Source organism: Nyctereutes procyonoides, unplaced genomic scaffold (genome assembly GCF_905146905.1).
Source record: "Nyctereutes procyonoides isolate TBG_1078 unplaced genomic scaffold, NYPRO_anot_genome, whole genome shotgun sequence".
Classification (NCBI taxonomy): Eukaryota; Metazoa; Chordata; class Mammalia; order Carnivora; family Canidae; genus Nyctereutes; species Nyctereutes procyonoides.
The window spans coordinates 2,883,767-2,908,699 of NW_026575147.1; positions in this window are offsets into that span (position 1 = coordinate 2,883,767).

Here is a 24,933-nt window from a genome sequence, read left to right on the forward strand (position 1 = left end):
AGGCATCCCTCCATTTCTTTTTATAGTATGTTTATGTTTTTACTTAAATCCTTGAATATATTTGTATTGGATTTTTAAAAGGTATTTTTCTTGTAATTCTATCTACTAAGGCATGGCTCTTTTGAAGATACTACTAAATGCCACTACTAAACTACTAAAGGCATGCTACTAAGATGGTTGATGGGATCTTCCCACTCTGGCTGACAACATGATATCTCTGTATCACATTCATCAGATGAACATATATTTTTTTTAAATTTTAAAAATAACAAATATTGTCAAAAAATATACAGAAACACAAATGTTATATCCTCTCAGTGGAAATGTAAATCATTGAGCTCTAAAAATTGGTAAGTGTACAGCTCCCTAGTAGTTGTTCTTTCTCCAATAATTATTTACCTGGTCTTTGTGTAGTTGACCTCAAACATGTACATGTCAGTATTCAACCAAAAACTTATGAGGAACTCTAAGCAGACTTCTGAAGTCATGATATTTGTTGTGCCCAAGATTGCAAATCCGAGAAACCACCAAGGAGCAGACACCGATGCAAGTACATGAGGGTTTATTAACAAGCTTGAGCTTGGGCCCAAGTGGAGCAGGGACTTGGACCCCGAGGTGGGTTCCAGCTGAGTTTTATAGGCTGGTCTAGGGGATTTCCAGAAGGGGTGGAGGAATTTCTTAAGCTCTGTTTACATTCTGATATGGGGCTTTCTGCCACAGGCGTTGAGCTCTATTCTCATTCTAATATGGGGCTTTCAAGGGCATTAAGCTGTTTTTTTTTTTTTTTTCCTGTAACTGAAGTAAGGTAAAATTCAGCTCTTATTCACAGGGGCCATGGTGGCTGTATTTGTGCTAACGCTGAACTTAAGGTGGAATGGCCTTAATTTTCTCAGCCTCCACAATATTGTGCCTTGTAACTTTGCTCGACTTATCTCTCTCCTCAAATTCAGCAAGACCTCCATTCTTGTTTCTTCATGGTCTTGAAAGAAAGGGCAAGCTAGAAACCAGTGGGATAACAGGGCTCACTTAATTTGTTTGCCATGTTGTGGGGATCAGAAGCTGTGCTGCCTGGTGTGCTTTTTCTGAAAAAAATCATTTCATATATTTTGAGTTGTTGTTTATAGTAGGAAGACAAGTTTAATACTCCATCATGGCTGCTCATTGTTTTTAAAGTAAATATCTTGACATCATCCAAACACCTATTGAATAAAAAGAATACAGTCCAAAGAACACAGACATTTTAGAATTGACTAAGTATTTACTGCAAGATATATATCTATCCCCAATTGCATAGAAAACATAAACTAAGACAGCAAAAACTCCACAAAGGAATTTGTAGGTAATTAGAAAGGATTGGATAATAATAAAGTATATTAAGTACACTACACAATCCCCAAATAGATAAAGTTACACTAAATCATATGTGTAAATATGTTTGTTGACCTAGATTTTCTTAATTAAAAAAAGACTGCACTGTCTGCTGCTTCTGAAGCAAATAAACTTGTAAACCTCTAGAGCAAGTTTCACTTGATTTCTATGTCAGCTTCACATTTGCCAAAAAAAATAATAATAATAAACTTCTCATCTTAATGAGATTCAGCTGAAAGAGTTCTGATACCTTGAGAAACCCAATATGATTTTAATAACAATATAAATTTGAAGCCTATATTTGAATTTTCTCTAAAAGTTTCAGGAATATTTACTTTTTTAAAAGATCATTTCTGAAATTTCATTAAGAACTTTGGCCTTTGATCCTAATTCTTTGGTATTACTATTTTTACTGGGTAAGACTAGCAGACTGGATATCAGCAAGAAAGAGTATAGACTCAAAGCCTGAATCAGGGTACAGATGTACTTTACTGCCGTGATGACACAATCACAACTAATATATATTAAGTGCTTAGATGTATCAGGGACTCTTCAAGTTCTTTACGCATTTCCTTTAATCCTTACAATCTATCTTTGAGGTAACATCTATTTCTATCCCTATTTTATTGGTGAAAGACAGATAGGTGAATATTTTTGTCCAAAGATAGAAGACTAGTGAAAATTAGGATTCCAGACCTAATGGGCTAATTTCTGATGCTATCTTTTGAATGAACTAGATGTCACCACCCAATTTGCCACAAAGAAATGTCTAGTAACATTTACCATAGTAAATATATGTATAGGATTCAGTAAGGAAGTGAAGATTGGAGTAAAGAAACCATTTAGTCTTCTGGAAATGAATGTGCAACCTAATTATCATTTTCTTGTTTCCCCCCCCTTGATTTCAAAGATAAAATCTTACTCTCCAGTATGGATACCTATTAGGAATTTATATAAACTTTCCAAAATACCTGGAATTTTTTCCATCTATCTTAGAGGAAAGGGATTAAAACATTTTCAACTAATATGGCAGTAGAGCATAGTTATTTGAATATATGTACTTTGTTCATACAAATAATAATTTGATTAATGGAGAAGAAATGTGTGGGAGATATCAGAAAGGGAGACAGAACATGAAGACTTCTAACTCTGGGAAATGAACTAGGGGTGGTGGAAGGGGAGGAGGGCGGGGGGTGGGGGTGAATGGGTGACGGGCACGGAGGGGGACACTTGACGGGATGAGCACTGGGTGTTGTTCTGTATGTTGGTAAATTGAACACCAATAAAAATTAATTTATTAAAAAAATTAAAAAAAATGATAAAAATATACTTTATCTTTCCATTTGTAAGCATGTTTTAAAGAGATCGTTTGGAAAGAAAGTACAATTATTAAACTAAATAAATGAATTTCAACAGTGATAGTGCACATTTAGATGTATGAAATAGGGGCACCTGGGTGGCTTAATAGTTAGGTGTCTGCCTTTGGCTCAGGGCATGATCCTGGGGTCCTGGGATTGAGTCCCACATCTGGCTCCCCACAGGGAGCCTGCTTGTCCCTCTGCCTCTTTCTCTCTCATTCTGTGTTTCTCATGAATAATTTTTTTTTAAAAAAATCTTAGATGCATGAAATAAATAATCTCAATTAATTGCAATTTTATCTATTTGATAAATATTTGAAATCTTTTAATATGTTAAAGTTTTCCATACTGATTCTGCCTATTAGTATGCTGTGAAACATCAAAAACATATTTTTTAAGCTTAGTACTTTTATATTTGTATTTTGGTAGATTAGTGTTAGAGGTGGTCATTCAGGGGACAATGACCACTGCTTGACCTGGGAGCTGGACCCGGACAATCAGAGGCTCTTTAACTACTGCCCTGTCCTTGGAATGTATGTTCAGCCCACCAATCCCACAGCCAGAGTCCATTTTAATATTGCAGCCTTGGGAAAGCAGTGTGTTATTGAGACCATATGGATGAATACATGCCTGAACTCTGTTAAGGCCTGTATATAAAATTTTAAGATTCTGGCCAAAGGATATGCACATCTATTCCTTTTGCAGTCATCTAAGACAAGCCTCACAGAGTAAGTTCATTTGCTTATTAAATCATCCATCTCCCAATCTAGAGTGGGGTCTAGCTTCTTTCTTTGGTTTCCCCCTATTCTCTGGGTGGGGGCTGGGTTCATATTTCACCCAGAAAGCCCCCAAGTTTGCTGGTAACAATTAGTATTTTAGCATTTAATTATTTTTAGCACTTTTCTTCTTTAATTTTTTTATAGAAAAAAATGAAATCATCTGGGTCTAGAATTTTCTTTTTGAGAAATTGTTCAACTACAGATCATTTAATACATATAAGGTATTCAGGTTATTATTTTTTATTGAGTGTGCTTTGGTGTTATCTCTCCCATTTGTCACTTAGGTATTTTCCCACTATCACTCTCTGGTAAGTCTTGCTAAAGTCATAGTGATCTCTTGAAATAAATCAACTTTTGGCTGTTTTGATTTTCTTTATTTCCTATTTTTTTGTTTTATTAATTTATAATATTATCTTCATTTTTGTTATTCTTATTTTGTATTTAATTTGACATTTTAATCTAATGTTTCATGTGGAAATTTAGGTAATTAATTTAAGACTTTTCTTATACATGTTCTAATGTCCATTCATACATATCTTATATGAACGGCTACGAATTTCCAACAAAGTATTCATAAATTTTGATATGTTTTGGTGTCACTTGTCACTTGGTTCATAATAGTTTTCAATTTCTCTTTGATTTTTTCTTTTGTCCAACTGCTATTTAGGTGTTTAATTTCTAAATATTTGGAGATTTTCCAGGAATCTTTTTGTTTTTACTTCTAATTTAACTCCATTGTGATAAGAAAAGATTGTGTATAAAGTTAATCCTTTTAAGGATTGTTTTATAGTTGAGTGTCGTTTATGCCTTCTATACCTTCTCCTACATGTATTAATTATTGACAGTAAGATATAAAATGCCCAAATAAAACTGGATTTGTGTATTTCTTTTCATTTATTTGCTCAGTTAAACTTTGCTTTACATGTTTTTAAGTGCTATTACTAGAAACATACACATGTAAGATTGCTATATTTTTGATGAATTAATTCCTTTACTGATAAAAATATTCCTTTTCATTCTAGTAATATTTTAGCTATAAAAATGTATTTAATATGTAAATAACTAATCCATCTTTTTTTTATTAGTGTTAAAATGGTATATCTTTTCAAATCCTCTTACTGGGACATCTGGGTGGCTCAGTGGTTAAGCATTTACCTTCAGCTCGGGACGTGATCCCGGGGTCCTGGGATCAAGTCCTATATCTGGCTCCCCGCATGGAGCCTGCTTCTCCCTCTGCCTATGTCTCTACCTCTCTTTCTCTGTGTCTCTCATGAATAAATAAATAAATTCTTTTAAAAATCCTCTTATATCTAATTATATGTTATATTTAAAGTAGATCTTTCTTTAGTGTTATATCTGACACTTAATTGGAGTACTTAAACTATTTTCATTTGAGGTGGCTATTGATTTACTTGGGTTTCAAGATACTATATTGCTATTTATTTCTATTAGCTTCATGTGTTCATTTTCCCTCATTTCTTCTTTTCTACCATGTGTTGTATATGTTTTAATAATTCTATTTTCTTCTTACTTGACTTATTAGCTATAGTAACTTTTTTATCTTTAATGGTTGCTTTACAGTTTACAGTGTCTATCTATGATTTAATCACATTCCGCCTTAAAGTAATAATGTACTACTTCATGAAAATACAACCACCTCACATCAGTGCAATTCCATATTTCCTCCTGGAGATTGCTATAATATTACAATGCACTTTCATATAGTTTACATTGTGTCACTATTGTTTTTGTTTGAAACAGTATCTTCAAAGAGATTTCAAAATCAAGATAAAAACATTGCTTTTTATTTACGCATAAATAACTCTTTGTTGTTTGGTGCTAGATGTGGATTTCCATCTGATATTATTTTCATTCTGTCCACAGGAATCGCTTTAGCATTTCCATAGTACAATGCTGCTGGTGATAAATTCTTCAGCTTTATTATATCTGGAAGTTTTTATTTGCTTTTGGAAGATATTTTTGCTACATCGAGTTTTTGCCAATACTTTAAAGAAACTGTTTCATTGTCTCCTGACTCATATAATTTTTTTCCAATTGAACTCTATTGTCATTCTTATGTTTGTTTTGCCATGTGTAAAATATCTTTTTTTTTTCCTTCTGGCTATTCTAAAATATTTACTTTTTCTCTGGTTTCAAGGAATTCAGAATCATGTGCTTTTTCTGTAATTTCTCCTTCAAGAATGTGCTTAGGATTCTTTGAACTTCTTGGATATGTGAGTTTATAGTTTTAATAAGACTTCAGAATTTTTTTTATTCATTTTTACTTTAAATGTTTTATCTGACCACCCTTGCTCTTCTCCTGTTTAGTGACTCTTATATACACTTATTAGGCTTTTTGAGATTATTCAACGTTTCACTAATGCTCTCTTCATCCCTTTAACGTCTTTTTTTTCTCAGTATGTTTGATTTGTTAGTTCTACTGCTGTGTTTTCATGTTCACTAAACTTTTCTTCTGCATTGTCTCATCTGACATTCATATGATCAAATGTATTTTTCTATCAGATATTGTGGTTTTTATATATAGAAATTTAATTTGAGCCTTATTTTAAATTTCTTTTATGTCCTACTTTATACGCTCACTTTTTCCCCCTTTATCCTCCTGAAAACATAGAATAGAATTACAACAGTTTCAATGTCTTTTTATGTTAATTATAAAATCTGTGTCATTACTGTGTCATTTTGTAATGATGTATTTATCTTGTTAGGGATCACATTTTCCTGCCTCTTTTCATACTTAGTAATATTTGATTAGGTTCCAGATATTGTGAATTTGTTTTGTTGGGTCTTAGATATTTTCACATTCCTATAAAAATTATGGAGCTTTGTTTTGAGATACAGTTAAGTTACTTCGAAACAACTTAATTTTTTTTCAAGATTTCCTTTTTAAGCTTTATTAGGTAAGAACAGAACTACTTTAATCTAGGACTGCTTTTGTTCTGCTAGGGCAGTTCCCTTCTCATTATTACCAACCCAATGTCCAGTGAATTATAAGACCTTTTCCTTTACCTGGTGGGAACATGAAAAATTCCAGCACTGTGTGATCCTTGGGAATTATTTTATCTGCTCCTTTTGGGTAGGTCTTTTCAGACATTGGGTCGTTTCCAAATGTGCATGTGCTGATCAATGCTCAGCTTTAACATCAAGGGGGACCTTATGCAGATCTCCAAAGCTTTCATTCTCTCTTTACTACACCCTCTTCTTCAGTACTCTGCCCTGTGTACTCTGACTACTTTGATCTAGTGGGACTCCCAGATCTGTCTTTTTAACTTAGGGAGACTGCCAGACTTCAAGTGTTTTCTGCTTCCTGTGCTGCAGTCTAGAAACTTCTGGTCAGTGAACTAGAGCAATCAGATGGCTCACCTCATTTGTTTCCTCTTTCAGCATTCTCTATCATTTGCTACTTGCTGTTCACTGTCTAAAATCTGTTCTTTCATATATTTGTCTGTTTTTCTGTTTTTATAATTGTTAAGGACAGGAGAGAACATTGAGTTCTGTTATTTCATCTTGGTCACAAGCAGAAGTTTGTAACATAGTTTTGATTTCTCATAGAAAACACTTTTCAGAGTTATGTCAAATAAGATTATCTTTTATACTTTCTTGGGCACCAAGAAGGGCAATTTTTTAATTTTCTCCTTTCCATGTGGGGAGAGCAATTTTAGCATGGAATGGTTGTCTCAGTTCTACTTTTCCTTATCACTGGGACAAGAACTGATTTCCTTATTCATGTTAGCAATATAGCTATAGCCCCAAATATCCTCTAAGTCTATTGGTCCTATAAGTTAGCACACCATGAAGCAGTCTGTTTACTTTTCAGGCTCTGATTTCTTTCTTTATTTTAATACTCGATGATTTTCTTGTCATTGCTTAAAGTTCATTGATTTAAAGTTTTTTTTAATTTTTTTTATTTATTTATGATAGTCACACACACACACACACACACACACACACACACACACAGAGAGAGAGAGAGGCAGAGACACAGCCAGAGGGAGAAGCAGGCTCCATTCCCCGGGAGCCCGATGTGGGATTCAATCCCGGGTCTCCAGGATCGCGCCCTGGGCCAAAGGTAGGTGCCAAACCATTGCACCACCCAGGGATCCCCATTGATTTAAAATTTTAAAAACATTTCAAAAATTTTTGTATTCACTAATACTCTACATGTTTTATCTGGCCACCCTTGATATTCTCCGCAGCATTATATGGGATTATTTGATTCCAACATTATATGGGATTGTAATGGTGGGGGAAAAGGAATATAAATTAGCTCTGTTATAGAGCTAAAATTTTTCATTTCATTTTATTTCATTGCATTACCTTTTATATATGTTAGTTATTTTTAAATAACATTTTATTTGAAGACTAATAACCTTAGGCTTCAACCTTAGGCTACATAAAGAATGTAAGTCAACAAGACAACTCACTATTTAGACATTTGTCAATATGTCTGATACTTTTTAATATATGGATTAAAAGAGCACACAGGAAGAAGTGAGAGCAGTTTTACAGTTACTTTTGGGAATATGATGTATTAGAGAACATGAAGTAGAAGAGAGGATGTAGACAGTAATCCAGGCACAGTGAAATCAACAAAGGAAAGAGATGGGAATAGAAGTGGTAATGAATGTGTGACTAACAAAACTAAAGTTGTTGTAGTAGAGTAACACATTAGGTAAAAGTAGTAGATGATGCTTGACATGATTTGCTCTATTTTATGCAGATGTGGGCTAAAAGGCAGAAAACCAAAGACCATGAAATCAGATTATTCAGATTCTAACTCCTTAAGGATCTGAAACTGCCTTAATTAGTACATTTTAAAGCAATAATAATGCCTCTATCCCAAATGGGAAACAAAGCTTAATGATCTTATTATCTGCCTCTATTTAGCAAGTTGGGTTTCAAATACTTCAAAATGTCTATGAATCTAAGACAGTTTTTTAATAAGTCAGAGTAATTATAAAATAATTGGGCAAAGATAAATCTTCTGGAAAAAAAAACACGTAATTTGAAGAAAGAATCTGTTAAAAACAGAAAAGAATAGGAAAAAAAAATTAATTGGAGCATAACAAGAGTGAAGACAACCTGTAATTGTGACACATTTCACCTCTAGGTAGACACTGACTTGAATTACTGTATAAGAACTTCAACGTACTTATTTGCACTCCTTCATAAATAGACTTGGGATTTTTACACAGTTAATGCTTTATGTGCACAAATACAAATACATTTATGTATAATTATGTATCACATAAAAAGAATTAAATGTGTTTGTGATTATAAAAAAGACTGCTTTCATCTGTTTATATTTTTATAAGTTGAATAATTCATGTATTTGTTTCTTCAATATGGTAGGTTGTGAAATATGAAAGATAAGCTTTTTAACTCAAACAAACACAAGTAGGATTGATCCAAGCCTCCAGTAACTTCATCCTTTCAATGATTCCCTAATAAAAGAGGGATTCTTAAACTTTATCTTCAATATATTCTGACCACACTTTACCCATATAAACACAATTTCCCCTAAACCTCAAACGAGATCTTTAATTTAAGCCATCTATATCTTTGCCCTGAAGTTCTTTCTTTACTCACTGCTCATCTCCTACTCTGCTTAACATGAAAATAGTATCCATCCTTGACCAGTTTAAATTATATTTCCCTGTTGAGAGACTCAAATTCTCCCTCTTTGCTCAATTTCTCCTATAATGTTAGACCACACAGTGAAACATTTAATATTATTTGTTTCCTCTATTTTTATTTTATATTTGAAAATGTTTAAATCTTCAAATAATTTGTAAATTATTTATAATTTATAATAATTTTTCATTTCTTTGAAACCAATCATCAAGTTCTTTCTTCTTCCCTATTTTTCAAAGTGCATAATAGGAATAAATAAAAAGCACATATCCCAAACATAATAGCTTTTTGATTGATTGATTGTTGATTGTAGATGGAGATATCATATATAGTGTCACCGAGGAATATGACACTTTTAGACTGTCTCTCCTAGGTAATCCCATCTCCATTTTTGTCTTCTAGTGAGGTGACTGAGGGGATCCATGAGTCACATGTCTAATATTTTCAAAGAATCCTCCATATAACTAAGTTTTCCATCTTTCCAAGGCACTGGTAAAATTTGTACTTGGCTCTTGGTTTTCTTTGCAGAGTAGGCTTTCCTGACAGTATATTTCTTCATTTTAGCATCTTTCACAGTCTTGTTAGGCTAGTCATTTCCCAAATCATCAAGTCATGATTCCCTATTGCTTAAGTTGTTTCTTCAGTTTATCTTGTTTTGCTATTAAGTAGGGTATAGAAAAAAAAAAAGGCAATGCTCTCAACACTGCTTAGAAGTCTCTTCAGCTATAATATCCAAGTTTATTGCTTTCAGTTGTTCATTGCTTTCCATATAACTGTAGGACACAGTTTAACTAAGTTTCTGCATTTAAATAACAAGTATCTCCTTCCCTCTATTTTTCCATAACTTATTCTTCACTTACTTCTAAATCTTCCCAGACAGTGCCTTTGATGATATTTCTACCAACATTCTCTTTGTGATGACTTAATTATTCTCTATGACAAAATAGACTTTCTCTCCTTTGCTCCTCATATTTTTGACTCCTCACTAGCAGAGTCATTAACATCCATATTTCTGCTAACAGTCTGTGGAAGGTAAATAAAGACGTTTCAATCATGCTCCTTGAGATTTTTCCAGCCTTTACCCATTACCCAATTCCACTGCCATTTTCATATTTTTAGGCATTTGTTACAGAAGCAGCCCATTTCTAGGTTCTAAAATCCACATTAGTTTCCTAGTGTGCCTGTAACAAATTACCATAAAATTGGTAGCTTAAACAACCCAGATTTATCATCATATGGTTATTGAGGTCAGAAGTCCAAAAGGGGTTGGAAAGCTTGTATTCTATCTGGAAGCTCTAGGGAGAGTCTATTTCCTTGCCTTTCCCACATTCTAAGGACTGTTGGCATTCCGTAGCTTATTAACTTCTGCTTCTAGCTTCGTACTGTCTTCTCTGCGTCTGACCCTGCTACCTCCTTGTAAGGACCCTTTTGATTACATTGAACTCACTCAGAAAATTGAGGATCAGATCCCAATATCAAGATCCTCAACTTAATCACATAAGCAAAGTCTTTTTTTTTTCCCCCATGTAAGTTTAACATATTTACAGGTTCCAGAGATCAGGATCTGTATATCAGTGGAGAACCATTATTCATCCTACCACAGACTTCTAGAAAATATTTAATTTATTATCTGTAGAATTATTTCAAGAATCAAAATGAATTAATGTATCTGAAGCACTTAAAAAAACTGCTGACCTTTCTTATGGGCTAAATAAATAAAACACGTTTGTATAAGCAGGTTATTTGTAGAAAAACTTAAAAAGCTAATAAATATATGATAGTATGTATTTTCTTTTTTTACCTTTACCATATACCTAGCATGATGGTAATCCACTTTCACCCGTCATCCATTTCAATAAAGAAAAGAGTATTTTCTTCAGATTTGGGCTAAATGTGTTAGGAATCTGGCTGGTGCCAAAAGAATCTTTCCTTTTGGCTATTGACAATATAACTGTTAGCATCCTCATCATCATTCTTTGCATTTTTTCTTCATTTGTAAATGTGGTTTGTTTTGTTGGAAGTATATTTCAAATTTAAAGAGTACAAAAGAGAGTGAAGAGCCCTAAAAACAACTGAGATTTTATGTTGAAAGCATTTCTCTGAACACCTGTGAACTGTTGAATTTAATTGGGTACAGCTGGAACAAACTGTGGGGAGGAGGGAGCAAGCTGGCATTTCTAAGCAAACATACATTAACATCACCCTGACTTTCCTCTAAGGGGCAAGAGGGCAGAGTGGTCATGAATGACTTAGACTAGATTAGGACATTCATCTTCTCTTTTTTACCCTTTTATCTACATCTGGTTTCAGGATAGGGTCAAGGAAATGTGTAAATGACTGGTAGTGTTTTATAGGTTAACTCTACTAGTGGTATTGTCATTTTGTTATAGCCATTGCTCTAAACTGAAGTAATGAGAAAGAAATTGTGGAATACTAGCAAGCAGTGTACAGGAGTCACAGGAAGGTATGATAGGTATAAAATATGTCTGACACATGTTAAATGCTCAGTGATTATGGACTAGTGATCTGCATGATGATGTACTTTTTTAAGAAGAGGTGAACTTTTTCCAGGTTTGGAAAGTAGTGAAAGAAGAAGAGCTATTACTTAAGAATCCCATTGAGAAGGTTGGCCAGCCTGGTAGAAAGGGTCATTTCTTGAGGATTCAGTTGTCACAAGCCAGTCTCTGCATCTTAAATGCTTCATCTGCAAATGGAGAATTAAGTTTTTTTCTATTCCTGTTATCTGACAGAGTTTTAAGCATCACATCAAATTAAGAAACTGAAAACACTTTATGAAAAGTAAAGCTATAATATGCAGGTTCCAGAATTTTTGAAGAGGGTAGTATTGAAATGAAAGAATCCATAGCAGTGTCAGGATTCGTTCTGTTCCACAAAAAACAAAATTATAATGATCTTTTTGCCCATAAAAATGTTCATATTTCTTAGAAATAAAGCTTTTCTAAGTCATTTTTTCTTAAATGAGTTCTTTGCTCCAGTCAAACTGGTCTTCCTGTCTTTTTAAAATGCTTTATTTCTTCCCTCTTTCATAGTTTATTCAGCCTATTTTTTTCTTTTCCCAAACTGTCCATATCTTTTACCTTACATTAAGCAAAATAGATCATAAAATGAAAGATTTATGCTGGTTTTCTTAAGTAAAGATTAATGCCTAATTGTCTAAAAGATATTCGGATATTTTACTATACTCTGTGTGTGCATATATATATGAATATTAAGTATAAGTAATTGATGGTGCTAATCTTATGATAACTTGTCAAATGTTCCTTAACCAAATAAATTAAGCATGACTGCATAGGAGGCAGTATGCAAACAAGAAAATATGCCTTGAAACGTTGTGAAAGATAACAGTCTCCGAATAGTTGGCGTTTTGATGCAGGATTCTCAGATACTGTGCTCAGGTAATATCTCCACAAAGTCATTTCAGGTGAGCAACTTACTGCTTAGAACATTACCCCAACTGCATTTAATGATAGAACAACAATATTAACCATAGCATAAATAGTTTAGATGACTAAACAAGGGTAGACATTCTGTGGTAAAACAATGAGTCACAGATGGGATTAGGCCAGATGGACAATGGATGTCTAGAGAGGTGGGACATGAGAGCATTAATCTCATCCTCCCCCCCCGCCCCCCAGCTTGCAAGTTTCAGTTGCAAGCTTTTCAGTTTTATCTAGCAGAGGTATGCAGCTGTGAGCCTTCTAACATATGACTCATTTTATTAAAGATATGCAAAGGATTCACGAGCTGATATTGCCCAAATTATCTTTAAGTCATTGCTGAATGAAAAGGACAGACATTTCCACTCTGTAATTATACAGAGTAATTATGCCAAAAGATTAACACCTAGTACAGAGAGCAGCTAAAAACCAACATAAATATGTATGGACAATCATGAGAAGTAGAATATAATCATGAAAAGAAGGACAATAGAGATTGAAATTAAGAAAATAATAACAAATAAAACAAAGAATGTTTTTAAGTGAAATATGGTAAAAATTTCAGTATTGACGAGATTAGTAACTAGAGTTTATAGATACTTTGTTGTAAATAGGGCATGAAGCATATGTTGCACAGTAATAATAAAACTGAAATTCCTTGAAATAATGAAGGAAAGAGATCTGAATTTTGGAGGGATGTAAGGTAAATTGATATATAAATGACCATGAAGACATTGTGGTTAAGATATTTATAAAAAAAAAATTAGAAGTATGTGTCAGGGGGTTGTCTGAAAAGAAAGCAAAACATAAGTAATATGATTTCAACTGACTTCAGACACTCCATAGCAATAATCAAACTGTATAATAAGTATAGGAAATAATCTCACTGAGTGGAGATAGGGAAAAGTTGTTCACAAGCAATGTTAAAAGTGAGTTTAGACCATGAGACTAAAGGCAAAAGATACTATATATAAGTACTTTAATAGGTAAGGGTGTTGCATATTAGGGTATAGGTTAATAAATATGAAATCACTATACATTTATGGTGTAACTGTACATTAAGCAAGTGAATGATGGATCATGGTGAGGTCCAGGTTTCTCATTTTTAGAGGGAGAGGTTATAATAAACCAATGCGGGAAGGTTAAAATGACCTTTGTGTTTCTGGATTACAGTTAGAGATATCAGTTTGAGTTAAGGTTTTATAGATATCTAGAAATATTTATAGATATGTTTATATACACAGTTTGATTTACACAAATATTTCTCTATCTCTTGAAAGGGTCAAATAATGACACCTCAGAAATAATGAGCACATATAGTATTCTAAATCTTGATTTAAAAAAAATTAGAGGAGGGGGTGCAGGGACAGAGGGAGAGAGAGAATCTTAAGCAGACTCCCTGCTGAGTATAGAGCTTGATGCAGGGCTCAATCTCACAACCCTGAGATCATGACCTGAGCTGAAGTAAGAGTTGGATGCTGAACTGACAGAGCTACTCAGGCACCACTAGATCTTGATTTTTAATAGTATTCTCTAATAAAAGGACCATGGCTTCTTGGAGAAATGGCTAGTTCTAAGACTGAGTCAGAGAATACACAAGATGAGCATACAATATCTTGCAGTGACAGAAATGAAAGGAAAGCTGAAAAAAAAAAGAAAAAGAAAAAGAAAGTAAGTAAGTGAGTCCTAAAAGCAAAACAAGACACATGTTGACAGGGGTATATCAAAAAAGTCAACTGAAAGAGCTCCTAAGCTAGAACAATTTGAGCAACTAAATAAAATAGTATCATATTAAAACTCAAAAGTATAAAACAACGATTCATGAGTATATACTGACATAAGTAAATAATAGAAAAAAAAAAGAAAATGGCAAGCAACAGATCTTCCAGATACTATTCCAAATATATGTAGATACTTCACTTTTAAGGAGATAGACTAACTTCCAACTCCTCAGTTGAGGGCTGCATATGGTGACTTCCTTCCAAAGGGACCACTATGGAAATAGAGGGGGAAACTGTAACTTTATAGTGGAGAAACCAGGCAAATACTATCTCAGCTATCAAAGTCAAAATAAAAAAGAAGTCATATTGGTAGTATCTATCCTTGGTATGATGTAGTAATGAAAGTGGCACTTTACCTCTGTAGTTTCCCTTTCTAGAAACACATTACCTATTCTAATCATAAGAAAAATGGACAAATCCCCATCTGCCAAGCCAGCAATATTGAGATAAGTTCTTCTCATGCTCCCATCTCACTGACTTTTTCTCCTGCCTCCTTTTCTACTTTTATCCATCCCATCATTAGACTGAACTCATTTGGATAAGCCCAAATAATGTTCCATTTTAAGGTCAACTGATTAGCAAACTTTATTTCATCTACTACTTAATACCTTCTTGCCATGTAAAATAACATAGCCACAGGATTTTGGACATGGGTTATCTTTGAGAAACCATTCTACTACCTAACATGCAAGGAGTCAGTCAATTCTATTCAAAATTAAAACGCATATTAGCTATGTTCTGCAACATTTTTCTTAAACTTAGGGGTAGACTTTAGAATACAATATGCCTCGAGAAGAGATATTTATCTGAGGTCCAGCAATCACTTCTTTATTCCTCTATTTCTTCTGCAAAACTGAAGTAAAATTAATTTAACATTTTAAGCATTCTGTGTTTGCTATGTTTTCAATTGTTTTTGTGGGTCATTATATCTAACAATCTTTTATCTATCTATCTACCTATCTATATATAATGAGACATGACTGGAATGTTATATATGATAAAAATCATGAAAAAATGCATAATTTGATTCATGTCATACTAAGTTTATTTCACTTTTTATTAGTTTTTGAGTTTAGGTGCTATTAATGCAATTAATATACATTTTATTTTATTGATTTATTTTCCTCTCTTTTTTATTAAGTTGTATATTTGTATGTAAGTATAGTTAACCTACAGTGTTATGTTAGTTTTAGGTGTACAATATACTGATTCAACAATTCTAAATATTACTCACTGCTCATCATAATAAGTGAATAAGTGTATTCTTAATCCTCTTCATCTATTTCATCCAACCCCCACCCAGCACCCCTCTGGTAACCATCAGTTTGTTTTCTGCAGTTATGAGTGTGTTTCTTGGTTTGTTTCTGTCTCTGTTTTTCCCCCCTTTGCTGATTTGTTTTATTTCTTAAATTCCACATGTTAGTTTTATCATATCACATTTGTCTTTCTCTAACTTATTTCACTTAGCATTATGCTCTTTAGTTCCATGCATGTTGTTTCAAATAGTAGGATTTCATTCTTTGTTATGGCTGAATAATAATCTAGTGTGTGTCTGTGTGTGCCTGTGTCTATGTGTGTGTGTGTGTGTGTGTGTGACCACATCTTTATCCATCCATTTGTACATAGATATTTGGAATTCTTCCATAATTTGGCTATTGTAAATAATGCTGAAGTCAACATAAGCATGCATGTATTCCTTTGAATTAATATTTTTGTATTTTGGGGGTAGAGTAAATTTAATTAATAAATTTTATTTAATTGATTTTAATTTTTAAGATTTTATTAGTTTTTGAGAACTTTTTAAAAAATAATATCCATATGTAATATTTAGCCTTTTACCCTAAAAATCATCCTTTAAAAAATTGAATCCAGAGCTGTAATTTATCAGAGGCCAAGAAAGATGTAGACCCATGGCTGATGGTCAGGATATGTCTATTAACTTGGATTTGTAGAAGATAACCCAGGGGATGTTTGATCAAGGGTCTTATCACCCTTGGAACCCAGGGCAATTTACACATTTAATGCAATCCCTATCAAAATACCATGGACTTTCTTCAGAGAGTTGGAACAAATCATCTTAAGATTTGTGTGGAATCAGAAAAGACCCCGAATAGCCAGGGGAATTTTAAAAAAGAAAGTCGGAGCTGGGGGCATCACAATGCCAGATTTCAGGTTGTACTACAAAGCTGTGGTCATCAAGACAGTGTGGTACTGGCACAAAACAGACACATAGATCAATGGAACAGAATAGAGAACCCAGAAATGGCCCCTCAACTTTATGGTCAACTAATATTCAATAAAGCAGGAAAGACTATCCACTGGAAGAAAGACAGTCTCTTCAATAAATGGTGCTGGGAAAATTGGACATCCACATGCAGAAGAATGAAACTAGACCACTCTCTTGCACCCTACACAAAGATAAACTCAAAATGGATGAAAGATCTAAATGTGAGACAAGAATCTATCAAAATCCTAGAGGAGAACACAGGCAACATCCTTTTTGAACTCGGCCACAGCAACTTCTTGCAAGATACATCTATGAGGCAAGGGAAACAAAAGCAAAAAATGAATTATTGGGACTTCATAAAGATAAGAAGCTTTTGCACAGCAAAGGATACAGTCAACAAAACTAAAAGACAACCTACAGAATGGGAGAAGATATTTGCAAATAACATATCAGATAAAGGGCTAGTATCCAAGATCTATTATGAACCTATTAAACTCAACAGCAAAGAAACAAACAATCCAATCATGAAATGGGCAAAGACATGAACAGAAATCTTACAGAGGAAGACATAGACATGACCAATAAGCACTTGAGTAAATGCTCCGCATCACTTGCCATCAGGGAAATACAAATCAAAACCACAATGAGATACCACCTCACACCAATGAGAATGGGGAAAATTAACAAGACAGGAAACAACAAATGTTGGAGAAGATGTGGAGAAAGGGGAACCCTCTTGCACTGTTGGTGGGAATTTGAACTGGTGCAGCCACTCTGGAAAACTGTGTGGAGGTTCCTCAAAGAGTTAAAAATAGATCTGCCCCACGACCCAGCAATTGCACTACTAGGGATTTACCCCAAAGATACTGATGCAGTGAAATGCCAGAACACCTGCACCTCAATGTTTCTAGCAGCAATGTCCACAATAGCCAAACTGTGGAAGGAGCCTTGGTGTCCATCGAAAGATGAATGGATAAAGAAGATGTGGTCTATGTACACAATGGAATATTACTCAGCCATTAGAAACGACAAATAGCCACCATTTGCTTCGATGTGGATGAAACTGGAGGGTATTATGCTGAGTTTTCACTCAGTCAATCAAGTCAATCAGAGAAGGACAAACATTATATGGTTTCATTCATTTGGAGAATATAAAAAATAGTAAAAGGGAATAAAGGGGAAAAGAGAGAAAATGAGTGAAAATATCATGGAGGATGACAGAAATGAGAGACTCCTAACTCTGAGAAATAAACAAGGGATAGTGGAAAGGGAGGTGGGCAGGGGATTGGAGTGATTGGGTGACAGGCACTGAGGGGAGCACTTGACAGGATGAGCACTGGGTGATATGCTACATGTTGGCAAATTGAACTCCAATAAAAAAAATAATAATAAAGGGTCTTATCACCCTAAATGAACTAAACCATAAAAAGTAAAGTTGAGATGCCTAACTGTACATAATTTGTACACAAAATTACTCACTTTTGAATTTCCAAATTGTAGTATTATTCAGTTTTACATCTTAGGGGTAGGTTGTGGGAAAGGAGGATATGTGTGTATGTGTGTGTGTGTGTATATATATAATATATATATATTATATATATAATATATATATATATACTACTATGAGCTGACTTAATACAAGGAAGAGATTTTACAGAATATGCAGATGCAGAGGAGAGGTAAAGACAGGACCAAGAACCTATGCCTTACTATCCCCACATTTCTTACATCTGGACAGAATAACTTGATGGCTTGGTTAAGCAAGGCATAAGAAATAGAGGGCAATGTGGACTGATGTCCATTTAAAAAATATGTTATGTATTACTTATTCTCTAATGTTTCCTCTCCATTATTTCTGTCTTGAAGATCAGGATATTGATTCAAAGAGAGGAAGTGGTTGGTTGAAAGTACCTAGCCTTGTGGTCAAGCTGGGAATAAAGTCGTCTCTGGACTTTGTATTGTACATTTCCTTGAATGGTGCTTCTGGAGGTGCATTTAAGGTTATGTGTGATTCTCTGCCTAATGTTTTTTGCTCAAAACTAGGCTTGAAAGAGCTAAAAAGGGCAGAAATAAAACAAATAATGGAAGATTAAAGGGAAAAAATAAATAAAGGAAAAGGTGCTTGCAAAGAGAGAGCTTAAAGCAGTTTTGCTTAGAAATGCATTTGGGAACAAGAAGCCTATAAATAGAGTTCAGGAACTCTTAGAATTTTATTGAAAAGTGATAGTATGTGTAAGATAGTCACTAGTTGGGAGTGGGGAACTCTTGAACTAAAGTGCTATTTGTGTTTGTTAGAAAAGAAATGTAAGATGAGAAAACACATACTCCTTTTGTACAGTTTCCCCATGAAAGATATGAGAAAAGAAAATGGTGGTACAGTAACAGGCAAGGGGAAAGGGAAAGAACAACCTATTCATTTTGAGGAAAAAGGCTCTAAGAGACCCAAGAGATGCAGCTAACCTACTGCCTAGGATATTGAAGTCACTCATTCTGACTTTGGACACAGAATTGAGGAGAAGCAGTTTAGATTTAGAAATAAGTCTGGATAATCATTGCTATTCAGATATCACCAGATTAAACCCCCCATAAAGACCAATACAAGTATAGTATGCACCCCACTGTCTGAGAAGCCTGAGGCTAAACATTAAAGAGACAAATGCCAAGGTGATGTAACAACTCAGGATAAGCTCTAAAATGGGAAATAATACTATTTACTCCTATTACTGTCTTGAAGATCAAGATATTGATTCAAAGAGAGGAAGTGGTTGGTTGAAATTTCCTAGCCTTATGGTCAAGCTGGAAATAAAGTCAAGTCTTTACAAGTCAAGAGTACAAGTCAAGAGTAATACTATTACTCCTATAGTATAACTCTTCTCATAAGCACTTCTTTTTGGTGCTGCAAGATGTTTCAAGCTAGTCTCATGCTTGATAAGGTCATTTCTATGGTAAATAATCTTAGGGACCAGACACCTCCTTGCTTTATAACTGATTATTGCTAAAATTGATTGAGCATTTTCTTTGTGATGACACTTTTTATATGTCACATGTCTGATTTTTTTAAGATTACAAATATAAGTGAAATCATGCAGTATTTATCTTTCTCTGTCCAGCTTATTTCACTAACCATAATGTCTTTGAGGTCGATCTATGTTGTTTCAAATGACAGGATCTCCTTTTTAAGGCTGAATAATACTCCACTGCATGTGTATATCCCACAATTTCTTTATCCATTTATCTATCAGTGAGCACTTACTTTGTTTCTAAATCTTGGCTACCATAAATAATACTTCAGCAAACATGGGAATATAGACATTTCTTTGAGATACTGATTTTTGGGAGCCAAGGTAGCTCAGTCAGTTTAGCATCTGCCTTTGGCTCAGGTAATGATCACAGGGTCTTGGGATCAAGCCCCGAGTTAGGCTCTTCTGCTTCTCCCTCTCTGTCTGCCTCTCCCACGTTGCTCATGCTTGCTCTCTCAAATAAATGAATGAATAAATAAATAAATAAATACCCTCTTTAAAAAGATAATGATTTCGTTTCTTTGGATATATATCTAGAAGTGAGATTGCTATATCATATGGTAATTCTATTTTTAATTTTTTTGTGGAACTTCCATACTATTTTCCATACTGCCTACACCAGTTTAGATCCCCACCAACAGTGGATAAGGATTCCCTAAAAAAGTCAAGAATCAGGAAGTAAAATGGTAGTTGCCTGGATCTTAGGGGTGGAGGAAATGAAGAGAAATTGGTCAAGGGTACAGTTTCACCTATGCAGGATGAGTACGATCTAAGGTACAGCAGCATGATGACTATAGTTAATAATACTGTATTGGATAAAAAAATTTGCTAAAGGAATACATCTTATGTGTTCTTACCACATAAAAAAATAAATGTGAGCTGATGGATATGTTAATTAGCTTCATTATGATAATTACTTCACACTGTATACATACATCATAACTTAATATTTTATACCTTAAATGTATACAATTTTTATTTGTCAGTTATAACTCAAGAAATCACCTGGATTAATTAATTCATTCATTAACTCAAGCATATCACAGCTCCAACAAAAACAAAATAATTCCCATATATTGACTTTTTTAAAACTTACAAAACCTAAACTACATGATAATATTATCTCAATTTTATGTTGGGGCAAATTGAAGCAGACATATTAAAAGTGCTGGACATGTTTCCACTTAGTTAAGGCAGAGCTGGGAGATGGAGAAGGTGTTTTGACAGCAGAACCCATGTTACTAAAATAGACTGACCTAGAACTCGAAACTTCTGCAGTACTGATTCCTTTGAGTTATGTCAAGGAAGACCAATGTTGATATACCTATTATTCTCACAGGAAAAGTTTCAGTTTTACTATGTCATAAGTTCTGTACAAATTAAGTTCAAAGCATCAACTCCGAGCTAGTCTATGAGTGAGCAATTTTAGCATATACAATTATAGCAATGGCAATGCCTTCAGTGTAAAGGAGTGTACAATTATTAAAGTAAATTTCTTAGTGATGCCTGAGAGGATGTGACACAGGTTAGGACATCTAAAGAGTAAGGAAGAGAGATGCTATTTTTTAACAAAAGATAGCAAAAATCACAGGTAATTAGTTGCAGTGTCAGTATAGAATTATAGGCTTTCAGTCTCTCAAACTTTAATATTCCCCTCTAAAATCTTCATTCACTAGATAATTGTGTTGTATATTTTGTTTTACCTACCCCCTTGAAACCTGATTACAAAATGAACCAAAGCAAATTTATTTCCCTCAAAACCAGACAAATATACAGAGTTTTATATATAATATAAGGATGTTTTCTGACCTCAAGTTAAGAGCAGAAAAACAAATAAACTCACTGTCTGTTATTTACAGTTGGTCAACTTTTATTGAATATTTATTTACTCCCCAGAGTGAGGTTAAGGCTGATGGAACTCACACAAGAAAGTTCTCCCTTCAAGGATTTCACAATATTCTTGGATATATAAGGTATAGATAAATATGAAAAAGGCATAAAATATTTACTGTAAGAGTAAGAACCTGCTTCAGAGAAATTATGCAATTACAAACTTTTAGTTCTATCTAAAATTCTCTCTCAAAAATAGTTTAGACTAGAATATCTCTAAGGGCACTCAAATTACCATTACATGACTGTATCAACAGCAGTGAGATCAGGGCTCCTCAGACATGGCAGGCAGTATGGAATACAGTAGAAAAAAACTAGCTTCTGTCCCAAGCTCTAAGTTCGTACACCTCTTTTTCTCTTTCTCTACCTTCCACCCTTAAATCTATCAGCCTGTAGATCTCTCCTTATCTCTAGAGATGTGGCATCTTACAAAACGTTCCTTTTTCCTGATGCCCCAAATTCTACCTGAACAACAAAGGATAATGGTCCCTGTATTTTGGATGCAGAGAATTATTAGCAAGGGAGGAATATCTTTTTCAGTGTTTACTGAATGGTCTCAATTTAGAAAAATGTGTTCCATCATCCATGCCACCCCCATTATCCTTCAATTCATGTAAGGACAGCACTCAGAAATCGAATATTTTGTTGAGTATGTGTTCAGATTTCTAGAGAAAGGTTATTCCCTTTATCATATCCCCTTTTGCAGGGCTTTTCTTTCCCCCAGTAACAGGGAAGCATCACTTTCAGTGTATGGTAATAAACCAAGGATTTGTACTTCTGGGTCTTCAGAATGCCTGACATTCCTGAGGTAGAGAGAGATGGAGGAGTTAAGAGACAGAACACACACAATTACTCTTTGATTTGGCTTATATATGGATTTTCCTTAGAACCAGTTGGACAGCATTAGAAGTAACTGAACTTGAGCCATCTTACTTTAGTTTACCAAGAAAGCTACTCATTGAATGAAGGAAACAAGCAAAAGGTTGAGATGTGTATTTTGTCTACCTCTCCAGATATCTTTTTTAATTTTTCTCTGCTCTAAGAGATGACATAGTGAATCTCACAGGCTCTCTTGTCTTCTAGGGTCCAAGTGAGTTATCACATGAGAAGCACCTGCAGGCTATAAGAAGGTAGGGAAAGAGAAAATAAGGAGACTTTATTCCCTAGAACCATGCTTCCCATATCTGGTTTGACAGTGACTGTGTTCCTTTACCTCAACCATAACTCTTGTTAAGGGATCTCTTCCCAGAGACTAGAGCCCTAGCCTCTGCCAGACAAAGAAACCTGAGATCAGAAACCTGGAACTTTAGGGTCCTTAAAACAACTCACAAGCATTTTGCCAAACATACAATATATTCAGCTACTTCTTTTTACAAAGGAAGAAATGTGCCCATTCACTTATTCTATTTCACTCTCCCCTCTCCTTGCCTAGTAACAGAGAAGATGTATGGTAGAAAGAAAAATAGATCAGGATAGTGAAGAAATGATCCTACCCTACTTCAACCCCACCTCAAGACTCCAAGCTGCTAAAGCCATGGAAGAGTCTGGCCTAAAATATAGGTAGAGGTTAAAATATGGGTAAAGTTAAATGAAACTTTAAAATGAACAGGACTGGATTTGAAACTGAAATAAGATGGTTTGAATTAAGTGAAGTGACTGGCATTATGGAATCTAGTCGCAAATTATAAAGAGATCAGTAGAAAGGGGTTTATATAGAATTGCCAAATAGTTATTGGGAAAATTCAAATGGTTTCTCATTTAAACCTGTGAAGAGTTGTGAGTCTTCAATAAATCAGTTGTACCAAATGTCAGCCTGCTTTAGACTTAATGATGCAATAACAAATATGTAGCCATTACATTTAATCAGCTCAATCTATGGGACATAATTATTAAGGAGTATATCGTGATTTCCTGCTCTCCATTTGAATATAGTCAGCAGCACTAGATTTTCATCATTCCCTGGATAAAAACTTGATTAAAATGCTGTGAAATAATAGAAAAAAATATATTATTCTTTGTCCCTGGTTTCTGGCCCAGAACTCTTAAAGCTTGCTTCTCCCTCTGCCTATGTCTCTGCCTCTCTCTGTGTTTCTCTCATGAATAAATAAATAAAATATCTAAAAAAATAAAAAAAGCCCACTAGAAGTGTTTATTATTCTAACATTTTGTTTTTGACCCTAGTTCCTGACATGGGGACTCTTGAATCTCTTGGGACTTCCTGGGTGATAGGAATGTCTTTTGTTCTAATGAGGTGACTCTTGGTCTACTGCATGAGTGCTGGTCACCAGAAAGATCAAATCATGATTAGGAGCTTGGAACTTTTAGTACCCAACTACCCTGTACCCTCCTACACAGAGGGAAGAGGGGCTAGAAATGGACCTAATGATTGACCATCTCTATGTGATAAAACTCTAAGAAGTATGGAGTTCAAAAAGCTTCTGGGTTGGTGACCACATGGACGTGTTAAGAAAGTGGTACACTTGAAGAAGACATGAAGGCTCCATGTCCTTCCCACATAACGTGTCCCAAACATCTCTTCCATCCGGATGTACATCTGTATCCTTTATTATATCTTTTTACAATAACCAGTAAAGAGTAGGTAAACTGTTTCCCTAAATTCTGTGAGCTGCTCTACCAAATTAATTAAACCTAGGAGGGTATCATGAGAAATTCTCAATTTGTAGCCAATTGTTCCAAAGCACAGGCTACAACCTGAACTTGCATTTAGCATCTGAAGTAGGGGAGTGTTATGGGAATGAGCCCTAATCCTGTGGAATCTGATGCTATCTCCCACAGACAGTGTCAGAATTGGGTTAAATTGTAGGAAACTATGGATTGCTTAATGGGGAAAAACCTCCACACACCTGGTATCAGAAATGTTGTGGGTGTGGTTAGTCATGTGAGAATATAAGAGACAGACAGGAAAAAGAATACATTTTTCTTACTTGGGAACGATGCCTTCTCTACTTATTCTTAGGCAATAAAAGTTCTATGGTCACTTTAAGTACAAATCACAGTTTCAACTCATTAAATAAAATGTCTTCTCAGAATAATCCAAAATCTTACCTTGATTTAAAGTTGAAACTTCTATCGCCCCAATTAAGTCTGATGCTAAAGGAAAGCTTCAGTTCAGTGAAGGGTCAGGTGATTAGCTCCTTTCTCACTTAGTACTTCTATTCTTCCTTCCACGTCTTGCTAACTATAGCTGTGACCTCTTCAAGGGAGCAGGAATATTCTTAAGAAAGCTTTTAATAAATTGATTTTAGTCATGTAGGTTTGGAGCTCTCTTTGGATTTTGTATACATTTAAACCAGCTCTTCCCTACTCATTCACCCCCAGCTGGTGCTTTTCACGTTCTTCAGAAAAATATCACTGCAGTTTCCTTGAAATAGTCAAATGC